This window comes from Heterocephalus glaber, unplaced genomic scaffold, assembly GCF_053883595.1.
Source record: "Heterocephalus glaber isolate CG9 unplaced genomic scaffold, H.glaber_assembly_v1.0 deba00001555, whole genome shotgun sequence".
In the NCBI taxonomy this organism is placed as follows: domain Eukaryota; kingdom Metazoa; phylum Chordata; class Mammalia; order Rodentia; family Bathyergidae; genus Heterocephalus; species Heterocephalus glaber.
The window spans coordinates 4,090,813-4,115,611 of record NW_028258346.1 but is presented as its reverse complement, the minus strand read 5'-3'; the positions used below and the strand labels follow the sequence as shown (position 1 = coordinate 4,115,611).

General features: G+C 38.1%; 1 protein-coding gene across 7 annotated transcripts in view; it reads right to left on the bottom strand.

The window, feature by feature from the left end:
• Nucleotides 1-24,799, bottom strand: part of Cpq (carboxypeptidase Q) — a 502,796-nt gene that overhangs the window by 313,775 nt on the left and 164,222 nt on the right. The window lies entirely within an intron of this gene.

Sequence of the window (24,799 nt, the reverse complement as noted above, 5' to 3'; positions counted from 1 at the left end):
CAAATCTGTGGCTAGGTACATCTACCCATTACCAGAATTTAAACATTTGGGTACTCCCGAGATTTTGGAAACCAAAAATTTATAGCCCACTAAAAGAGAAGAAAAAGGACTCATAAGATACATTAACTCATTCTAGCCATTTGATCATGCAATTAGAAATGTTAAATCAATTTTCCAAAAAATACCTATCAATGGGACGGGGATTTAGCTCAGTGGTTTCGCCGCCTGCTGCGCAAGCGCAAGGACCGGAGTTTGATTTCCGGTACCAAAAAAAAAAAAAAAAACAAAAAAAAAAAACTATCGAGGGGCCGGGGATTTAGCTCAATGGTTCTGCCACCTGCCTCGTAAGCACAAGGTCCCGAGTTCGATCCCCGGTACAAAAAAAACCTATCAAGGGCCTAACTGACCTAGGTTCTGCGTGAGACAATGGATGCTACATCAGTGAATAAACAAATGCAATTCCTGTCTTCTAAGGAAAAAAATTCACATTGTTCGCAAAAGCTTCAGATTTGTATCCAAAATAATATGTCATACTCAGGGTCTCCTCCCCACTCCCTAGGACAGGCATGATATATGATCCTTTGTGCATTTAACACTTAGTATTCACCCTAACACATACACAGTAGGCTCTTAAATATTTGTTGAATGAGTTGAAAAGACATACATTATTTCCATTAGTATGTCTACTACTGAAAGATGATGAATTTAATACTCACAACTCAAGTTTAGGAAAAATTTAACCTCCCCTTATCTGTGCTTTCTCCAACAGTTCTCTAACCTCATGGGCCTATTTAAAATTAATATCATCTAAATTTCTAAGGAAGTAGGACAAAGAATCGGTCACACAGCAACTCTAGAAAAAGTTCAGTTTAGGAGGTAAGGACATGCTGCAAGCCCTCCAAAGTCAAGTGAATTGAAGTTGAGTGAAACAGGAACTCAATAACTGACCACCCTCCACAGGGAAACTTATTGACCACAGACACCTAAACAGGTCCTGTGGAGCTGGTGGGAACAAGGCGGGAGACACTCAGGTACACCACAGTGTGCTGCTCACGGCTAAGTCCGATGTGTGCAGAGCCTCCTTCTCTGCTCCTTCTCCTCAAGACAGAGACAACTGTAGTGGTTTAATCTCTTTCTACTCCAGACAGATTCACAGGGTCTCACTGAGTGAGTGGACCAGTCTTCTCAAGGGCTCAGACTGGACTCTGCTAACATCCAAGGAACATTAATTTTATTTTGAATTCTGGAGGAGAGTTGCCACGTGAACCTGAGAGACCAAGGTTCAAATCCAGCTTTGATACTAACAATATGATCTAGAGTAACCTTCATAGCTGGGCTAAGCCTCAGACTTCCCCTCTATAAAATGGAGATGATACTTAGCTAGGAGAGTTGCTGAGCCTTCAGAATACCTTATGTACAAAATGCCCAGCACACTGAAATTACAAATGGCAGCCATCATTATTGCTCTATGCTGTGAACTTGCCTGCTTTCCTACACATTCAGAGGCCCAGAGCCCAAACATTCCACTCACGCCTTCCTCCACAGATCCCACCCTCAGCCACACTCCAATTTGATAATTTTCTTACTATATGAATATCAGTAATACCCAACATTTTAACTGTCACTTAGAATTCACCAATCATGTCTTCATAAGTTTTATTTACTTATCACAACCAGAAAAATGATGGACACTGAACTAATAACAAAAGGAACTGGAATTTGAGTATTTCCTATTCTAGGCCTCATTCCCCATCCTGTTCCTCCATTTAGCTTTGGTGCTTATTTCCATATATTTGAAAATACAGAGACCAGGCCAATTTAGGATGCACTTTTAGATATTCCTGCAATAAGGATATTTACTCAAAATTCATCTAACAAGTATTTATTGAGGCGCTGTTCTAGGTTTGGAAGATATGACACATTATTTTGTTATCATGGTTTGAGACCCTTTTGGGTCTCTTATGATCCCATACTACAGTGTTACACTATGAAAATATAGAACACAGAGCTGGTTTACACACTGCTGCTATGTAGAATGCCCTGTGGGAGGTTTCTGTAACCCTTAAGAACACCTGCCTCTGTAGACTTCTGATGAGTCCAGCTTGTGGCTCTGAAGTTTCTGTGACCTGCAGCCTCCTTCTCTTGTTGGGGAGAAGGAAAAGCATGAAACGGGGGTGGAGGTCATGGATAAAGTTTCCAAGAACTTTCTAGAAATTACAGAACCCTACATGCTATTTTTTTTAGCCTCTCCAACTGAGATGATATGGCTGGCAGAGTCCCAGCCCTGAACTGTGGGAAGTGCAACAGGATAGACACACTAGGTGTCAAGGTCATCATGACAGAGTGGGGTACTTTAGGCCCCACTGGAGGACACCGCTCCCCTCTCACTTCCATCTCAACATCATATCCCTTGCATAAGCCACTCTTTCCTTTACATTTCTTGATGTCATTCTTCTTAGAATTACCCCTATAAAGATCTCATATGTGTCCAGACAAAAGTATTACTGGCCACTGCCAGTTATAGTCACTTACTATATGACCTATAATCATGAAGTCCAGTAAGAATTATGCATAGTATTGAGATATGTCAAGACTGATTGGTTGGTAACTTTGTTTGAAGCCAACACCCAAATTATCTATGAGTTCTCAGTCTTCACAGTTTGTCATTTAAGCAGCATGATCATCTGCTTGCAACTCTGAAAGCCATGAAGCGACTTCCCAACCAAGTCCATCTTTCCTCCATGGAATTCCTTGGAATTCTGTCACTGGCCCACTTTGATATACAGCTGCTCACCTGAGAAAAACCCAGCAAAGCCATAACCAAGCACTAAAAGAAGAAAACAACCCTCCAAGTTAGAATCAAAGCTTTCTCTCAAACAATAGAAAAAGAGCCCAATAATCATTAATGAAGCAGACACATAATCATTACATTCTTCACCACAGAAATACCTTGGCATTCCTTTACCTTCTTCACATTGCTTGCCATTTGCAAAAGAAATAAGCCTTACCATTTCAGCTTCAATTTTTCTTCCTTTTATCCCTCACCTTTGTCATGCATCTCTTCCTGTCCACCCTCACTATCTCGCTTGCCTCCTCTGCCTGTATAATCTTTGATACCCTTTTAATCCTTTGAATTCCCAGGTATTCAATGATCAGAGCCATTTGAAGACTTGCTTCCTGCCCCAAGTCTAAGCCTCCAACTTAGACCTATCTTCCAAGTTCCTAAAACTTATTTCCATTTACCTGACATGTCTAGCTGGATTGGACCCCAAACCGAGACCATCCTCCTCCTCCCTCCCTCCCTTATTCCAAGCATATTTCCTTTGTATTTTTCTATCTGCTCTTGGCCTGAAATCCTACAAACTAAGCTCCAATTCATTTATTTCCTTTAATCCTGAATTGTTTAGGATTAAATTCTAACAATCTCAAAACTCCAGTGGCTTCAGCAAGGTAATTTATTCCTCTCTCATGAAGAAATCTAATGGAATTAAGTCTAGGGATGGTATGAAATTCTATTACCTAAGTTGTCGGGCTGCCTCTACCTCATCCCTCCAATATACTGAAGGTTCAAAAAGAAACTAGATGTAGATCAAGATGGCATACAACCTAAGCAGCAGGATAGAAATGATGAAGAAGATAGAAGTAACATCTTCTGTCAACCATCTTTTAGGATAAGATGTTAGAAAACACAAAACACTGCATGATACTTCTGAACATAGTCACACAGGTACATATAGCTGTCAGAAATATGGGAAAACATAGCTTTCTTTCCTGTTAAAAATCAGAGTTTTTATTACTGTGAAAGGAGAAAAACAGATAGATACTCAAGTGTCTGACACCACAGTACATTTCTAAATGGTCCTGAGCCTTTGTTTCATCTCTGCAGTGAAACTGATATCAGCGCTGTTACCAGAATAACATTTCCAATTCTAACTCTTAAGCACATCAATCAATAGTCAAAAGTTATCAGTGCCCTTCCACTGCCTATGAAATTAAATACATATTCCTTAACTAGCTCCTTAGGAGCTCCCAAACTTTAACCACATATTACCCTTCTGATCTTTTCTAACACACTGTCCAAACTTGAGACAGCCTGACTACTTACCATAATAATTGCTATCATTTACTCAGTGCCAGAGGTTTACACAGATTATAACCATTCATCATATACACATATATACCAATGTAAAAATCAACATTATTGTCCTCCCTTTAAAGACATCAAAGATTCAGAAAAGTTAACTAACCTGCACCGAGGCCAGTATCTGTGAGTAGAAGGGCTAGGATTTGAAAACGTAATGTGTGACCTCAAATACATTGCTTCTCTGCATCAAACAAGCTGTCATTCATGCTATTGCTCATGCTGTTACATCCCTCATGATAGTTGTATCCTCTTTTCTGTTGAGATCCTATCACTTGTTGATGTTCAAACCATCTTACTATCTCCTTCACAAACACTTCTCTGATTTGTCTGCCCTCTCTCCCTATATCCCCACTCCCAACAATCGAAAGCACTCTCCTCCTGGAATGGCCACAATATTTCATTTGCTTTTCTTGTAAAGTCTTAATCATATTCTACCTCCTATCTTGGTATGTTCTAGCCCAGCCTGACCTCTGTGGGCTTCTCATCAACAGAATACTAAACCTGTGTGTTGGTCACATGCATGCCGACTGTGAGGAGCGCTGGCTGCCAGATATTCTAAGGAATCTCTAACTTTTGTTTAATGAACAAATCTGAATTTAAACACATCACGTTTGCTTAAGAATAGGAATATCTGTTGTAGATGTATCTCTATATACTGTTAAGCATGTTTCTCTGCAAACAACTTCTGACACCAGAATTAGTAAGGGAAGTGATATCCTCGTCATGTAGTTATGTCTCTGGGGTCACAATGTACTCACTGAGAGACAGAAGATCTTGAAAGATTAGTGATCTAAACAACCTTTCTCAATCCCAGTCTTCTTCCCCTTTCCACTAATTTTGTCTTTTCAGCGCTGACCTCATTCCATTAATGTTTTGTCCCTGGTTCTTCCCAATTTTCTTCTTACTCTCAGACATAAGATTTTAAATTACTGTAAAAAGCAAATAATTTCTCTCCCAACTTGGGCAATTTTGTTTGGTTTCTGTTTCTTCTATTGTAAAATGCTCACACTGCTCAGAATTTATATATATATATGAGATATATATATAATATATATCTCATATATATATGATATAATATAATATATATATATGATATGGCATCAACAAAGAAGCTTTATTCAATTTTCTATCACCAACTCGAAGGCCCATGTCAAATACACAGTAGGGATTTAACAATCACTTAATAACAAGTGAAGAAATGATTCCAGAAGAAAGACTGCTTTGTTTCTGACTTCTCTCTGGTGGCATAAAAATCAAAATTTAAATTTTAAATTCAAAATAAACCAGCATTCATTACCAAGGTTGTCATACTGAAAATCCATCTACTCGATTTGAAAATAAGCATTACAGCTTCCTATTTCAATATAATACAGAGTATATTAATGTTGCTGAAAGCTAAGCTACTGAAAAGGAGGAAGGGAATAAGAAATTTTACTTTGGAATTTCAGGTTAAGTGTCCAGAGGCCTAAGACTTAACCTTTATCCTACTTATTCAGCCAAGAGATTAATTCCTCCATGAAATGAAAAGAGATCCAACACAACTTTCTCAGCAGATCCACCCTAAGAACTGGAGGCTCTTCTACAGGCTGAATACATTCACACATCCCATCCTCACGTTCACTAGTTGCAACACCTACCATCAGTCAGCAACAAGAAATGACTTTCTAGAGAAAGCACCTTCTCATTCCCCAAGCCCTGCCAAGGAAAGAACTGCTACTGGACCAAGAAGGTCAGGGAAATGAAAAAGGTATTCAAATGCACTAAGCAAGCTATCTAAAAGATTGATTTTGTAGCAAGCATGTGGGAAAATCACTGGTATGAATAAAAAGCATCCCCCACAGCTTTGAGGCTGTGGCCAGTATTCTTTCAGTGCAATAATCGCTAAGCTTTTCAACTGGGAAATTGCCTGCTTTGAAAGTGTGCTATTCTTGGTAATTTGTTGGGTTTTTTTTTTTCCTACTAAAAACCTCTTCAGTGGCTGCATCACTCCCCTGATGTCTTAAAGAATGTGTTGTACTCTTGTAATCTCCTGCATGATTATTTAACACACAGTGAAAGTATTAAACGTGCCTCGGGAGGGCATCGGGTGAGAGTAGCAGGGGCAGCACAACAGGTGATACCAAAGGTGCTCAAAGTTCCTGAGCGTTAGAAGCTCCCACCGTTCCTAGAAGAGCAGCTTGATATGAGGTCCAAGCAACTAGAGCAGACCCAGACCTAAGGACCACTGGTTTACTGGAAAGGAAGCCTCAGCCTCTGCAATTTAAATTCAAGCCTGTTTAGAGATTCCAGATATTAGTAACTGCCACAAGTAAATGATCAAGATGCATATATTTGGATTTTAATTGCAAGAGTGTAGGTGTGAAAAATTGGAAATGTTCAGCATATCCATAAAATGAGGAAATGGCCCTACTACCAGAGATAATATATCATGTAATGAAATAGTCTGCGGAGTGAAAACTAAGAGGGAGAGGTTCTACTTCTGAGTATAATGGAGCTGCTTGTAGCAGGACAACATTCACAGTAAAAAACCACTGGAAAAGTCAAACAAATTGCAAAAAACCCGACATTAGAGAATTATTGAAGCAAAGAAGTCTTTAAAAAAAAGGGAAAATTGCAGGCATAGAAGGTTTCTGAGGTGAGTTGAGGACAAACAGTTACCCATGAGGACACTGGCCACTCCTGAGCCAGCTCACATTAGAGGGTGGATCTCAAGATGGACCAGGCAGAAAAGGAAGCTTCTGGGGCAGAGAAAATAGCAAAGCCCCTGGCCACCACGTACAACATGACATCAGTGACATAACTGGAGATCTGAGGGACCTGAACACAGAATTGGTCTGCTTATCAAGTAATCGGTCAAGTTCTGAGGTTGAAATCTTTAGAACACTAAAGAGCTAAGCTAACATCTCTCAAAAGCAGACTAACAAGTGTATATTCTCTCAGTGCTGAGGAGACAAAGACTGACAGGGCTCTCAGTCAAAAGCCCTAGAGCCCTGTGCAACACGTGTTGGGTTAGAGTGATCAGCCCCTCAACTTGATCTGCCTAGCACAAGATAGGTAAACCTATGGATCCACTACTGGTTTTTAAAACAATATTTGGCATTCGAACGAAAGTTCTTGGACATAATTAGGGGCTAGGAGCTTGGTAGAACACTTGCTTAGCATGCACAAGAGGGCCGGGGATTTAGCTCAATGTCTTCACCGCCTGCTGCGTAAACGCAAGGACCCGAGTTCAATCCCCAGAACCAAATAAAAATTAAAAAAAAAAAGAAGCATTCACAAGACCCTGTGTTCAATTCTCAGAACTGCAAAAACAAATAAACAAAAAAATTGTAGGCATAGAATAAGTCAGAATATATAAATGACAATCAAGTGAAAAAACAGGAAATCAAAACAATATACTGTTATGTATATTGATATAAAAAGAGTTCTAAGATTTCTGAGTTATCAGAAAAAACACAAAACTACATATACATATATGGCATTGCGTATAGGAAAATGTGGACAAATATACATCAAATTTCAAACCATTAGTTATATCTAAGGGTACTGACTATAATAAGGTGGTCAAGGATAATCAAGGGAAATATTTGTCTGTGTTTTCAAATCCTTTTTTTAAAAGTAACCCACTGTCAAGACCAGTTAAATGGTTCAGTCACCTTGGAAGTAGGAGACACACATAGTTCCTGCATCACAGGAAGGGAGGCACTGATTGTAACATCTGGGAAATGAGTGAGCCAGCAACCCATTTGATAGGACAGAAGGAGAGAGGCTGGGGGGTGCAGGGTGAGTGGGAAACCTCTGCTCATTAACTATCCCGGCAGTGATGATTTCAGTCATATCCATTTCATTAATATAATTTTGCAGATGGATGGGGGAAGCAGCAACATTAGGACATCTGATAGTGTTGTGCAATGAATTCAGAAGTTAAGCAAGAAATTAGAAGCAAAGGGGAAACTCAAAGTAGGTGGAAGATTATCTGATAAAAACAAACAGATAAACAGACCAGTCTTGATGAAGCCTGGAACAAGGCAGAAAAACTAATAATCTATGAACACTCAAAATTGGAACTGGGAGAAAATGTTCAGAACAATCCCTCGTAAGGTTTGGATGCCCCAAGAAATATTAATATCTCCCTTCTCTTTGTCCCCACAAAACTTATTTCTTTTATTAATCTTAGTAACTCTTCCACAGAATATCAGGTATACATGTCCTCTGCCCTCACGGAGCACTAAGTGCACAGAGGACAGACACGGTGCATTGTGGGATGTATCTCAATATCTGGCTTCATTCTTAGCACATTTTCCAGATGTGGTGCAAGCTTTACACATGTTTATGCTCTAAGCCAAACTGAAGAGACTTCCTGAACGTGATATTTATCAGCAGGAAAACAATCAGCCACTCACACTGCAGGACATCATTCATGGAAACAGCAAAATGCAAATTACAAATTGGTATCTACTGCCTGTTCAGTGTTACACTAAACCCAGAATTACTGCAACTCATCTCTTCCCAGTCTGCTTTCTGATCAGTTGTGCTTTCCTGAACCTCCAAAATGGGTCAGTAGTTTTGAGTTATGAGGAACACAGAGACAAGAAAAGTAACAAGAAATCAAACCTTTAGGAGCAGTTCCCAGTGGAGGGCCAGAATACAAGAAGCATGTAATAAATATTTATTGACTACTTGACAACTAAAAAATTCTTTTCTGTCTAAATATGTACAGGAGTTTTAAAAGGGTGACTGAACACTGCTGTGCTGCAAAAAGCATCCACACTTACTTCAGTTAGGGAAGAGTTTTCATTTTTCATTTTGATGGCTGACCAACAACACTGAAATTTCTTCCTGATAGTTCATCCTCATTGGAGAACAAGATTGCTTAAGGGCAAACAAAGCTCCTTTGAAAATTTTCTGTTCAAAGCAGATGCCATGAAAGAAATGACTTCATAAGAGGAGGTCTAAATGTGTTCCTTCACTAGCAGAGGAGGAGGTGTGGAGTTTTTTGTTTTTTAATAAACATGCAGATGCTCTCAGATCCCTCTAGGCACTGCTTTCTGGCAGTCCATGCTTATTGGCCTTAGTTTATTCCTTTTACTGATTTAATTCTTCCCTGGTGACCTTGAGGCACTGTCTACTGCTAAATTTGCAGCAAGGCTGTGTGTGGCTGTGCAAATGCAGAAGTGGGCTGCCCAGGCCTATTAACAACCAGAGCTGGGAAAGCAGGTAAATTGCAGGCCTGTCCAGGTAGAGGACCATGGGTCTACATAATGCCAAGCCACACGAGAGCTGAGGAGCTTGACCAATTTCCCTAGGACACATCACACAGATAAAATAGGTACAGAAGACATACCAGGAACCAAGTATGACTTCTGGTCATGACTAGCCCACTTGCATTTCCTGGGAACACACTGGCTTCCTAGCACTGCACAAAGAATGAGACCTCATCCTTGCTTTCCCAGAAGTTTGGATCTGGTAAACACATGCAATAAACACATCAAGCAAACACTTGGAGGAGCGCTTTTTCCTCGACCACTCTCTTTATCTTTTTTCAATATAGCATTAATGAAAATCTAAAACAGCTTGGTTGTACATTTATTGTCTATATCTTTTACCAGAATACAAGCTCTGTGACTACAGAGATCATTTCTGTCTTGTTCAGCCTTGTCCATACTAAGTACTCAATCAAAATTTATATACCCCTGTATTCGAGGCACCAGGCACTGTTCTAGATACTGAGTCTAGACACTGAGTCTAAGAGAACAAAGTAAGGTTCCTTCTGTCGTTATACCTACAGCTTGATAGCAGGAGACAGATAGCAAATAACTACACAAATATAATTAACTTCAAGTAAAAGTAAGTGCCATTAAAAATAAAATCTACCAGTCACTCTTGAATTCTGTTTCGCTCACTCCCTACACATCTAATCCACTGAAAGGCCCGCAGGCTCTGGCATAAAACAGCCAAATCTGACCACTGCTCATTGTGTTCTCCATTGCTACTCCCCATCCCAGCTACCATGTCTCATCTGGACTCTTGGAACACCCCTCTGAATGTCTGTTCTTACTTCCATTCCTTCCCACAGTGTCCAGTGATATTACTAAGGGACAAATCAGATCCTACGATTCCTCTGCTTAGAACCCATTTTTATTAGGGTAGAATGCAAGTTCTGAATCAGGGCTTCCATGACATCCCATGAAGATCTGGCCTCACCAAACTCTCTGCCCACTTCTACTTCTCTCCCCCTTGCTCACTGTATTCCAGACAGGCTTTCTGTCAGTCCCTAGGAGAGTCGAGTGATTCCCTCCACTGAGCTTTCACACCAGCTGTTCCTTGTCTGGGAAGGTGTTTCCTCCAGATTTCTGGATGGATGAGTCCTTCTCATCACTAGAATGTGGCCCTCGAGTGACATCGCCCTGGACTCATGTGACTGGTGTAACCATCCCCTATCCTCACGTCTACATTGTACTCCATTACCCTATTTTATTTGTCTAGCACTTATCACTCTCTGACATTACCCTCTTTATTTGCTTATTCAGTTTCTGTCTGTCCCCATTAGTATGTAAGATGCATGAAGGAAGGGATCTTGTTTGTCATTCATAGTCACTGTCGAATTCCCAATGCCTTCCACAACATTGGCCCTGGATAAATTTTTGTGGATAGATAAATGAGAGCAGGTGAAAGGACAACTTTGGATGGTGTCTAAGGAAGGCCCCCTGAGAAAGTGATATTTGGATTAAGATCTCAAAGAAAACAATAATTGAATTAATTCTTCCATAGTTTAGAACCTAATCCAATTATTTCCAAAACATTAGTCATTCTCCTATCAGGCTAGATTGACTGTCTTTCCTCCAGATTCTTGAATCCATGACACTACACCATCAGTCTGCTGCTCTTAGCCTTTCTTGGTAGTTGCCTGTTGTATGGACATAGGAAAATATCTTTCTGTAACTAACTAGAAAAATGGCTGTGATGGTTAATGTCATATGTCAACTTGACTGGGCAATGGGATGCCCAAATATATTTGGTGAAACATAATTCTGGGTTTTTCTGGGAAGATGCCTCTGGATGAAGTTAACATTTAAATTGATAGATACAGCAGAGCACATTCTGACGTGCATGGGCCTCATCCAAACAGCCAAAAGCCTGACTTCAACTATGAAAGAATTCCTCCAGCCTGACTGCCTTCAAATGGAGACATAAGCTTTTTCCTGCCTTTGGACTTGAACTGAAACACCTATTCTTCCAGGTCTCTAGCCTGGTAGCTTTCAGACTGGAACTACCCCCAAAAACTCTCCTGGTTCCCAGGCCTTCAGACTTAGCCAAGATCGAAACCAGTATGTCACCAGCTTGCTTACTCACCCTGAAGATCTTAGGAGTTGTCAGCCTCTTAAAAGAAGACAAAATACAACTTTTCTGGTGCATCCCTGATATCCCTGATTTCCTCCACTGCAGGGTGGGGCAGCTTTGTGGCTAAACTATAGTTCTCCTTTGCCCTGAATGTCAAAATGATTTCTATCATCCCAACATCTGTTAATGTGGTATCACCTCAAACTCCAGAAATCTAAACAGGTTAAGAAGAATGTACTGAAGCTTCAAAGCACTTGGTGAGAAGAACCGAAGTGCAATAGATCACCTTGCTACATGGGGCTCTGAACACTGTGAGGGCAGCTCAGAGGCCTTTTCTCGGACTTCTACTTTAAGTTGCTAATGAAAGTTCAACCTCCAGATAGCTGCAGCATCGCCATAAATGGTTTCACCCTAACAATGGAATTTCTAATAGCAAGCACATGTATAATTTCATAGAAAAATAAATAAGAAATAAAAGTCTTTGTACCCTAAGCTATTTGATACTTTATTTCCTCACTCACAACAAGTTGTTTCCATGACTAAATTTAATCACTCACTTATCAACATCGAACCTTCCAAAACATGTCCACTCGAGTCAAAGCGTACAGGCTAAAAAAAATAAAACTTCTCATGTGAACCAAATATTGATTAAGAAACAAAATCCTCAATGCCCAGTATTATAAACATCTGCTGTGTTTGTGTACCTAAAACATCAACTTGCACTGATCTTTCAGAAGGTCTGTTTAATGATCAGCGCAAGGTTGAGGGAAAGAATTTTCCTGCAAACATAAGCAAACAACAAATGTCACATGAATTACCAGTGTTCAGAGGAGAAATTCCATCTGTGTCTGTGAAGACTGATCTCTCTCTTCCTGTTCTCAGGGTATGCTAAGAATATAATGATTCATAGATTAGATCCTGCCACAGTGCCCTGGCCTTGAATTTTAGAATGCTTTACATGGACCAGAAAAATCTCACCTTCTCCAAAATACCTTTCTATAACATTTAGGGCCATATGTTCCCTTTCTGGTAAATGAAAGCCAATAAAATCACTCAGACTGTGTAGTAAATGGGGAAACATGTTTGAGAACACTTCTACTCATATCTTGGCAAGAACTAAACTGAGGTTAAACTGCCCAAACTACCAAGTTTTTTGAAGCTTAGATAATATACATGTATATTAAGCAACCAATAGGCCTCAATGATTGAGGCTTCCTCAAATATATCCCCAAATGGGACTGGAGAACGTCCATGATGATAAACGTAAACAATAGTGAATACTGGCTGCTTGTTTAGGGGAATATGGGCATCTTATGCTAAGTCACTGTCAGCTCTTTTTCTTGACAACTTCTAAAAACTTCATTTGTATTTGAAGGTTCCTATTTGGGTCAACCATGAACAAATAAGAATGGGGAAAGAAAGAGATAGAGGCCACCGGGAACGTGAGCTGGGGGCGTAAAAAGAATTTCTTCAGCTATGCCATCTGGTAAATCCTGGCACTTGTCATCCAAATTGCTCTTCTCTGGAACAAATTTAGTTTCCCCCAGACAGTTCAGCTTAAATGAGCTCTTACTGTCTATTTGACACCTGTCAGAAGAAGAGTGAAAGATCTCTCCAAGCGCTGAGCTGAAGGAAAGAAAGAGATAGGCTGGCAGGAGCAAGAAAGAGGGCAAGAAGATAGGATGTGCACAGAGCGGAAAGAGCTCTTTCTTGGAGGGTCAGTGTGTTATTATCATCACCTTTAAAGCTAATGCCAGAAGGTGTGGGGAGAAGGGAGAAGCACTACTTTCAATCACATTTACTAAGAGAAATATGAATGAACACATGAAATATGGTACAAATCTGACCTCTACCTAGTGTCTAATACTTTTTGCCTATTTGCTGTATGCGGTGTTTTGTTTTGCTTTTAGTTAAGAAGGGGGGAAATAACGGTGGAGAAATCCAATCTTCTTTTGACAGCATGACCAATGCACTTTTTCCATCCCAGCTGGAGCAGGGTTCAGTAACAGGCAAGGGCAAGTGGAGGAGTGATTTCATTAACCAAGTCTTGATTCTGAGGTCTGCATATCTGCATATCTGCTTTTTCCTCCCTAATTCTTGGGGGACTGCCCATATGGGCAAAAGAAGTGATGATAATGGATTGAAGCTGCCATAGGGCAAATCTCTGGAAAGAGAAATATCATAAATAATTACCAGGAAGGTACTCTCTGTGCCTTTGCTTTTCAGATTGGAAAGTAACAGAGATCCTAATTTAGTAACTGTTATTATGCACAGGAGAGTACTGAATAAAGAAAAGGAGAAATGAGATAAGAGGGAAGCGTAGGCATTAAGTGGACCTCAAAGAAATGCAGCAAAGGTGTCTGTCAAAATCCAGATCAAAAGGCCTGAGACTGTAGATGACTCTTTCAGATTCATCCAGTGCCACTAATGCTGGTGTGCTTACTTAGTTGACATTTGTCATCTTTTCATTTTCTCTATGTTGTGGTAGTGAAACAATGGCCAACATGATGTTATGAAAAGGTGGGGTCTTTAAGAGGTCACTAGGTCAGGAGGCTCCTCCATCATGAGTGAAAGTGAGGCCTTATAAAGAGGCTCAGGCACCGCTCGGCTTGTTTGGCCTCCCATCTTCCACTACGTGAAAACACAGCACCAGTCCCCTCAGGTGGGTGCAGTAACAAGGCCCCATCATGGATGTAGGGAGCAGCTCTCACCAGACAGCCCAACATGCTGGCACATCCCAGTCTCTAGAATTATAAAAATTAAATTTCTGTTCTATATACGTTACCTGTTCTGGATCATTCTGTTACTATTGCAAACACAGACTAGGATACTCTTTTCATTTGGTGCACCTTCTGTGGTCTCTCTTTGCAACCTTTACTAAAATAATAGTCTCACAAAGACCCTTATCTCTGGAAGGAGAAATGTCATAAATAATATCAGTCAGTTCTTTTCTTTTTTTTTCATTGCTACTGTACTTACATCAAGACTTTTTCGTGATATATCATCGAAATATATCATCAAAATATATCATCAAAAAGCCTTTTTCCAAAATGGATTATGGTACAGTTTTGATCCAGTCAGTCAAATACAAAATATATCTAAAGCTCTTTTCCTCTCAAGGCTCTTATAAGGTTCAACTGAGGTGATATTTATAAAGCACCCAATATTTAAAAGATTAAATAAATTTAAATAAATTAAATAAATTTTTCTCTTCCCTATTCTGAATTAAAAGAATTCTAGAACTTATAGCAGAAATATCCAAATCAGTCATGGGCAATATTCAGGCATGCATTCATAAACTTAAGTTTTCTAAAGGGAATAAATCTAATTAAAGATAAAAATCAGTGTAACATGATGATGCCTCTTTGGGGATATTTATGAGCATCAGAGTTTCTTTTTTTAAGTATTACAATGACCAGAATTTTAAATACACCATGGTGTTATGGATACAGAAGTCCTAAGCAACTTGTGGAGTGTGAGCAATGAATATCTGTTTCACAGCTTCTTTCCTTAGCAGGCAGAGATGAGATTTTGTCAGCCTCACTTTCTTGGTGATTAAAAATGGAGCCTCAGAGGAAAGCCAGGCAGCTGACATACAGACTCTTTCCCTGCTGAGGGACAGGAAAACACAAAGCCCCTGGAAAACTCACCTTTTAACAAGTGTCCAGGACACAGTTCACTTTGCTAAAAGTGCTATGAAATGAGTAAAATAACACCATTATGCAGCATTTTGGAAGCACATTGAATATTCTAATTCTTTTTTTTTTTTTTTTTGTACCAGAGATCGAACTCGGGTCCTTGCGCTTGCGCAGCTGGTGGCGAAACCTCTGAGCTAAATCCCTAGCCCGAATATTCTAATTCTTAAACATATCACTTGTAGGGAGGGAGACCCAGAGATTAAATCAGTATATAACTAAATCAATTCACATTAAGTTTTGGAAGAATGGGTGTAGGCTGACAAAGATTTACCCATAAGGCTTGAGAAAAAGGAAAATAGTATCAGGAGCTAAAAGACATGTGTCCTTGTTTGACCATTAACTAGCTAAGTAACCTTCAGCCCCAAGTTCTTCATCTGCAGAGTGAAGGGATAGAGAAGATGTTCTTCAATTCAAAAATTTTGGAAATCTGGATCTAAAAGTGAAAAAAATGGGAAAAAGCTTCTTATAAGTTACACAACCATCAAAACTTGGAGAAGGCCTCTAAACATACACAGAACTGATGACGAAAAGGATAAAGGTGAAGACATTATTATCTAAAACCTGTGGGTGCCTCACTAGGAAGGTGGCACCCATTCATGAAGTTCATGGGTTCTTTCAATCTTTTAATCCTTTTTGCCATAATCTCCATCATCTTGGACAGCACTGGATTGGTTAGAGGCACTGATGTCCAGGTAAGAGGAAGTTGATTTGTGGATACATTAGTGTGGGTTTGCAGGATGTATTTATGTGGTTCACAATCATTTCCATCCTGGTGTCTTAATACAAAGGGGCAGTGTCAGAGGTCACATTGTGACAGAATACATCCCACAATCCTTGCCAGTAAAAGAAAGGATGTGGTGGTGCAGATACGAAATCTAGTCACTGGAAAATTTCCTCCAGGTATCAGACATGTAGATAATCCAAGTATTCCAAATAGTCCAGTAATCTAAGCATTCCATTCTCACTCGCACCTACTTACAATGGAAGTTATCTCATCTGATCAAGAACAGACTCAACTATTCACATTATGACATTATAAACACCTCCTCCAATGTTATATCTTATTTTTCTTCTTTGAGGAAGTCTGAATTTCTGTGTTTCCAGGGCACAAACCTGAAGTCATGCCATAAACAGTAAATGCATTCCTATATGAAGTCATATTGCATTTGTCTCTACATAAAAGATCACGTTACCACTCAGAACGTATCTTCTCATGACCAAGTCTCGCAACCCAATACTAATGCCTTACAAACTTCAAATCATTGAAAAAAGAGATGTACTTTGATTTTTCATCATAAATGATCTCATAGATTAATTAATAATCCAAATAATGAAAAGAAAATTGCCTTGGAAAAGATTAAAGGTTCTTGTCAGTTTGAGACAAAATCATAGCAAACTGAAAAGTAACAGAAAGTTATAATGTGCCCCTAAAAAAGGATACAGACAACAAGCTAATTTGGATGTTGTCAGCTTACTGTCACTGTACAAGAACTTATTCACTATTCTAAAATCTTATTACATACATGAAAGACATGACAACAGCTTTCCAAAAGCTGACAACAATTTCAAAACTGTATATGATATTGCTAATTAAAAGCTATAAATCTGAAATGAACTTTTCAAAACTACCAATAATAAAAACTAAATTTTCATCCACCACACTAGAAGAAAGATTAAATTTCTTTTTATTCTCTCTATAGAAAATACAACATGGAAGCATTGTCATTCAAGGACATAACATGTAAGCAAAAAGTATTTTAAAATTTTCAGCTTAATAGGTTGTTCTTTTTTTAATTAAAAATAAATTTTATTTAATTTTTGCTTAAGTTCTTTTATTGATACATTTTATTGATCATTGGGTGCTTGTACCTTTACATGATGTATCTTGGTTCTTGTTTTTTTCCTATTCCCTGCCCTCCCTTCAACCCTCCACCCTTCCCTATTTACAAAGACTTTGTTTCCATTTTTTCCTTTTCTCATAATTTTTCCTTTCCCTTCTTTCCTTTCCCCTTCCCCTCCCACTACCCCTACCCCTTTCGACCTTTTCTTCCTATTTCAAATTATCAATTATTCATTTTAATCATTTTAATCCTTATTTACACTTTCATTTTCTCACACTAGAGAAACTATTCAGTATTTACACATGTGTGTCCTATTTATTTCACTTAAGAGTATGGCCTCAATATGCATCCATTTAGCTATAAATGACTAGTTTTTCATTCTTTATGGCTGAGTAGTACTCCATTTTATATATAAAAAAACCCCACATCTTCTTTATGCAGTTTCCAGTTGATGGGCACTTGGGCTGCTTCCAAGCTTTAGCTATTACAAACTGTGCCGCTATAAACATGGGTGCACATATATTGCTGTGGTGTGATTCTTTTAATTCTTTTGGGAAGATGCCCAGCAGGGGAATAGCTGGGTCAAATGGGACCTCTAGTCCTAGTTCTTTGAGGTATCTCCATACTGATTTCCACAGTGGTTGCACCAGTCTGCACTCCTACCAGCAATGGAGAAGGATTCCTTTCTCCCCACACCCCCGCCAGCATTTGTTATTGGTTGATTTCTTGATAGCAGCCATTCTTTCTGGGGTGAGGTGGAATCTCAGTGCTGTTTTCATCTGCATCTCTCAAATGACCAGTGATGTTGAACATTTTTTCATATGTTTATTTGATGCTTTTACTTCTTTTAACAGGTAGTTCTTTAACAAAAACAAGATTTTTTCTGAAGGTTGTAATGATTATAGTATTTAGCAGCTTTCTTAAATTTGTTACAATTTCTTTCCTAGTCTAAGTAAATGTTGACTTTTGTATCCAAATTTGTATTTGCAACTCTGTATTATTTTTCTTAGAGGCCCCAAAGTAAATAAATACCTACCTTTATAAAACTTAGGTCCTTTCCTGGCTGGAATCATAGAAGATGTTTAATAAATGTTTATTGAATCAATGAATGAATGAATGGAATTGGGAAAAAGTTACAAATTAAATTATTTTCCTAGGTCAAATATTTACTTTATTGAGCAGCAACCAGTGCAACAAGGGACATTCATGGAGGTATGAAGCTGACTGTGGACTGCCTGGCTGTTTCCCTTCACCACTGCAGATGATGTGGGACAGCTGGAGCAGGGGATAATTTATGGGATTCTGGACTGTGCCACAGATTTGAGGTAAATCCATGCAAGGAAACATCCAGGTAACCTGGCAAACCCTCACTGAAGCCCTTACTTCTCTTGGAAAGAAAGAAGTCTTTGAAAACACTCCTCAACATCACCACACAGTCAAAATGAAAAAAAAAAAAATGTCTAGAGAAACTAAAAGCTATTGCCAGGTTTGAGATCTTTGCTCACTTATTTTAAAAACTGCCAGCAATTATGGATGAGGTAAAAGATATTCATTTGCATATGGTGTACACTGGTAATAGTAAACTAAAAATAACTTCAGGAGTTAATATCCCAAAGCTCATGCTGCTAATGAAAAAGTTCAGAGGAAATGGTATTGATTACATCTTGCTAATTAGCTGACTTATCTAGGAAAGTTTGGGTAACCCAGAATGTTAAAAAAGTGAGTTCTTTTCAATGCTTCAAGTATTCAAGCTTACATAATACCAACTTTGTCATTTATTAAGCACTTTAAATTTTTGATACTTTATCAAAAAGTACTATGACACTAATGAATTTTATCACATATACTTTAAAAAGTCCATGAAGTGATACTGAGAAACCAAAGGAAGAGAAAGAGGTCGGAAGTTCTTTCTTATAAAAGCATACCAGCTACTAAACGTAACAAATAATCGAAGTAGAAAAATATTTACAACAACCAATATAGTGACAGATTTAGCCAAACATGACCCCCAATGAATGCTAAATTCTCATCAGGTGAAACTTTGCTGGGATATTTAAGATTCACAAAGTCTCAAACCATCTCACCATAGTCACACTGCATTTACCATGCAAAGGGAAAAGCCACTTTTCAATGATGAAATTCAGGGACAGTGCTTTGAACAAGTGACCAAACTTAGACCCACCAACAAGGAAAAGTAATATTATTTGTTTCCTTATGTAATTACAATAGGAGGGCCACAATATTATCTATAAAAATTCTTGTCAAAAATATTTAACCGGAATCTAATAATGACAGAATGATCAATTTCAAATTGAGAGACACTGTGTTCTTCAAAAATGTCAGTGTAATAAAATACTAAAAAGATTAGGGGACAATCCCAAATTATACAAGACTAAAGTCGTGGTCTTTAACAAGGTAAAGGTAAACAAGGGAGAAAACCCCAGTTTTATCTAAATCTTAGGAAGAAGGGTCACTTTTTGCAATAAGGTGCTTCTTGGAACACAAAAAAGCAGGCGCTTTCTTAATCACCACTGTTATCTAAGAGCACAGGGCTGAGGCACAACTCAACACTGCCGTTAAGCAACTTCCTTACCTGTCAAAATTTAGATCTACCAACCGAAGAAAAAGAATGCATTTCCGGTGTGATAATTATACTTTAATAAACCTGAATTTTTATAGCAAAATAATTAAATTAAGTAAATAAAGGAGACTAAATGTAATGTCCTTGATTAGATTCTGGATTTGAAAAGGACAAAAGTAGTATTCTTAGGGGAGAGGAACAATCACAGAATTCTGGACTTTGTATTATACATTTGTATAACAATGCTACATTTCTTTATTAAGTATAAGATGTCAGTGCAGGTGTTAGAGAAGACCCTTGTTTGTATAAAATATACACTAATGCATTTATGGGTGAAGTCTCCTTATGGCTGTACCCACCTTACTTCTGAATAATCTGGAAAATGAGAGAAGTGAGGGAGACAGAGAGAAAGCAAACTTGGCAAAATGAAGGAGAGAGAATGAAAAAGTTAAGGAATGTAGTTAAGTATTTATTGGTAGATACAGAAAGCACCTTAAAAGCTGGTAAATTAGGCTTCCTCAACATTTAAAATTTCAACTCATTAAAACAAATTTTTAAGCAAAAACACTTTTACACAAAAGAATAGGCAAGATGCTAGCTAAGAGAACACACTTTCAAAACTTGTTATCTGACTATGGACTTTTATCTAACATATATAAAGAATCTTTACTACCTGATTAAAATGAAACAATTATAAGATTCAGAAATCAGGGAAATGCAAATCAAAACTTCAGAGAGCTATCAATCACACTTACCAGAAAAGCTAAAATTAAACAGATGGACAAATTTTGGCAAGAATGTAGAACAGTCTGAATTTTCACATATGGCTGGTGATGGTGCAAAATGGTACAACTCTCCCCCCAAAAGTTAGGCAATTTTCTTATACAGGATATATAGATTATTTTTATATTTTTCATCTTTAGTACAGATTGATATTTTCCACCCAAGAAAAGTTGAGGAAGGAAGCTGAGCCAGTCACAGCACCCAGAAGGAAGCTCCCCCACTGCCATCCCATGCTTCTAGGGCAGAGAAGCAGAGCCGCGAAGGTGCCAGAAGCACATCCCCCCCCCCGGCCCGCCCCGCCCCGTGGAAATGAGAAGACACGTAAACAAGCCTCAAAAACAGAATTCCGGATCACCTACAGCAACCCCAAAGGGAAACGAGATGGAACAATCTGATACTCAACCACCTGGACTCTCTGAACTGGCAACAAAAGAGGATCTGGGAAAAAGGAAATCAGAAATAATTACTCAGGTAACAGCAAAGATTTTGCTCATGGTGCAAGACATGATTAATAAATCTAGATAGGACACAGATAAAAAAAATAGAGGAGCTGAGGAACGTGATGGAATCTCAACATAGGAAACAAATGGAATCCATAAAACAGATGCAAACAGATTTCCAGGAGACTAAAAGCTCCATCGAAAGTCGGCACAGCAGAATGAACCAATGTGAGGATAGAATTTCAGATATAGAAGATAAGATTGCAATTAGTGACCAGGAAAAGAAAAATTGCTTTAAAATTGTAAAGGAACACGAGAAATCAATCCAGCAGCTGCTAGATGATGCAAAGAAGAATAACATAAGACTGATTGGACTCAATGAAAAAACAGGAGAGAGTGCAGATGACATAAAAAAGCTGTTCACAGAAGTGATGGCAGAAAACTTCCCAAGCAGGAGAAAAGAACTTGACATACAGATAAGTGAGGCATATAAGACTCCAAATAGCCTTGATCAAAAAAAATCTACACATAGGCGTATGATAGGATTCCAGAAACCTAACAGAAGAACAAAATTCTAAAAGCAGTGAGAGAAAAGAAACAAATCATATACAAAGGAAAGCCCATCAGAATCACAGCAGACTTCTCAATGCAAACTCTCAAGGCAAGAAGAGCTTGGAGTGTTGTATTTCAAGCCCTAAAGGAAAACAGCCTCCAACCCAGATTGATGTACCCTGCAAAACTATCTTTCAAAATGGATGGAGAAATACGATACTTTCATGACAAAGAGCACCTCAGGAACTTCATGAATACCAAATCGGCACTCCAAAAAATTTTAGACAATACCCTAGGAAAAGACAATGAGGATCACAACCCCAGGAAACCCAGCAGAATGAACCCATTGGGTGTGACAAATTAACCCCAAAGAGGGAGAATCCAACAAAAAGAAAAAGACATGAAAAGGCTTTTAAAACTTTTAACTTCATTTCCCTAATGAGTGTATAATTCAATCTTGTTATTGTATTGATTAGTATTTTTCTGATTCTAGAGTTGCACACCTTTCCTTGTGCTATCACTGGCTATTTATCATCTTCTTATGTCTACTTTTTAATTGGGTTGTCTATTAATGGGCTGTAAGAGTTGTTTATATATTCTGGTCATAGGTTATATGCATTGTAAATATGGTCTGTTGAAGGACTACTTTTCATTTTAATGATGTCATTTAAAGTTCTAAATTTTGATGGCATCTCATTTATCAATTTTTTTCTTTTATACATCATGTCTTTTGTATCCTAGGTAGTTCTTGCCTACCCTGAATTCATAAACATTTTCCCTATAATTTCTTCTTAAAGTTTTATACTTTTTGGCTTTCTTATTTAGGTTCATAGATCCCTTCAAGTTATTTTCATGTATGGAAATAAATGGTTGAGGTTAATTTTTTATTAACCTCAGGTGTTCTACTGCCGTTTGCTGAAAACACTATCTCTTCCTCGGCTCTTGAATTGAGTGTATATTCTATAAAATGCTAATGTTAAATAATCTCTCAAAACTCAGTGGACCATATATGTGTGCTTCTATTTCTAGATTCTCTGTTTTATTCAAATGATCTATATGTCTTTTCTTACACCAACACTGCCTTAATTACTGTAGCTTTAGAAGAAGTCTTAAAATTAGGTACTAAATGTCTTCCAACACTGTTCTTTCTTTAGCTTTTCTAGGTCCTTTGTACTCCTACATAACTTTTAAATTTCAATATCCAATTCTTCATTTATAGCAAGTATACACAGACGTGAATTTTTATATATACCTTGTGTTTACTAATCCTGCTAAATTCAAATACAAGTTCTAGGGACTCCTAGAGATTTGTTAGTATTTTCTCTGTAGATGATCATTTCATCTACATATAAGGATTTTACTTCTACCTTGCCAATCCTATCCCAATTGTGTCATTTTATTGCCAGACTATTTTGGTTTGGGCCTAGGTTTCAAAGTTTAATGGACAGATAAAGAGTAAGCATATCTGTCCTTGTTTCCCACCTTAGGGAGAAAGCATTGTATCTTCTCCATTCATATAAGTTGTTCTCACTGGAAGTATGGAGTACATGTCTTTAATCTGTTGAGAAGGTTCTGTTCTACTTCTAGGCTCCTGATAGCTCCTGAACAGGTGCAGAATTTAGTCCAATGCTTTTTCTCCAACTAGTGACAGGATCATATGGCTTTTTCCTTTCCTCTGTTAAAATGATGACTTTTGCGGGTGGATCTTCCAATGCTGAACCAACACTGCCATCCCTACAATAAAACCACTTTCTACACACTGTCAGATCTGACTTCTAATAGTTTGTTTTGTTAAACAAATTTCTATCTATGTTCATACATTTTTCTTCTATTATCTTTATCCAGTTTTAGGATTAGCATAATGTTGATTTCCCAAAATGAGAGGAGACGTGTTCCTTCTTTTTTCTGCTTTAATAGTTTGATATAATTTATCAGTTAAAATGTATATGAGCCTGTTGTCATATAGGTAGGTTTTCAAGCTAGGAATATACTTTCTTTAATAGGTGCTATTCAAATTTTATATTTCCTCCAGAGTTAGTATCATTAATTTGTCTTCCAAGGTACTTCTTAGAAGTTGTCAAATTTATTTCAAAAAAGATTTTTGTAATATGCTTTCTATATCCTTTTAAATTCTGTAAAATCTGTGGTAATGTCTCCTAGATCTTGATATTGTAATTTAAAAAATGTATAATTGATATTGTGTAATAGGAAGAAAAGGTCTACAGGAGCAGGGGAAGTGGGAGGGGTAGGAGAAAGGAAAAAAGGGAAAAGAAAAAATACGAGAAAAGGAAAAAATGGAAACAAAATCTCTGCAAATAGGGAAGGGTGGAAGGGGTGAACAGAGGGCAGGAGAACGGGAAAAAAATAAGAACCAAGATACTCATGTAATGGTACAAGATCCCAATGATGTATGTAACTGTATTTTACACCTAAAATATACCAATAAACTTAATGAAAAAAAAAGAAACATGTGAAAATAGTATTGATACTGAGAACTTTATTGTGACTAGAAATCATATCTGGGCTTTAAGCAAAACAAAATAAATCACTGCAACAGGAAAAAAAAGTTGAGGAAAAATCTATGGTGTTTTAGCATGTGATCTCTGAAAATAGCTATGCTATGATATGTATTGTTTTATAGTTGTTCATCTATTCTTTCATGCTAGAAGATTTTAAAATATTTATTCATTTAACCAATATTTCTTGAGTACCTGCCCTGTACCAGACAATCCCCTAGGTACTGAGAATATAGTGTTCTACAAGAAAGATGCAGTTCCTGCCTTCCTGCAGTTTGTATTCTAATGGGGAACTACATGCTGAACAGGTAGGTAGATAGGCAGGAAGGCAGGTAGGTAGATAAGTGGGTAGGTAGGTAGGTAGATAGAATTCCCAAATGCTACTAGGACACTGATCATGCAGAGGAGTGATATGTAAGAGAATTTGAGGGAGAGCACTCTCAGGATAGAGTTAGGGAGTTAGGAGAGGCTTAGTAAAGAAGAACTCCAAGTGAGATCCGAGGAAGTCACCCATATAAAAAGCTGGGGAAAGAGCATTCCAGACAGAGTGGACAGTGAGCACAAAAGCCTTTGGTAGAAAATAGTTTGGCTATTGTTTTTTTTTTAATTACTCAATGGCGGTTTATTCAGTGAAGGAAATAAGATAAATTTAGAAGATCTTGAAGCTCTTCTAGATGTTCTGGTTAATTGCTTTTGGAGGTTCAGTCAAGTAGGGTGAAGAGTCTTCATCATTTTCCTCTTCTTTGGCAAAGGGTAATAAATTGATCACTTTTGTTGGAAATTCACTTGGTGTGGCTTGCCTAGTATAAGTCCCCTCTTGATGTTGTATACATATATCTTTGTTTTTAAATAAATTCACACCTTGATTTTCCACAGAGAATTCTGTTGGGACTTTACTTGGTG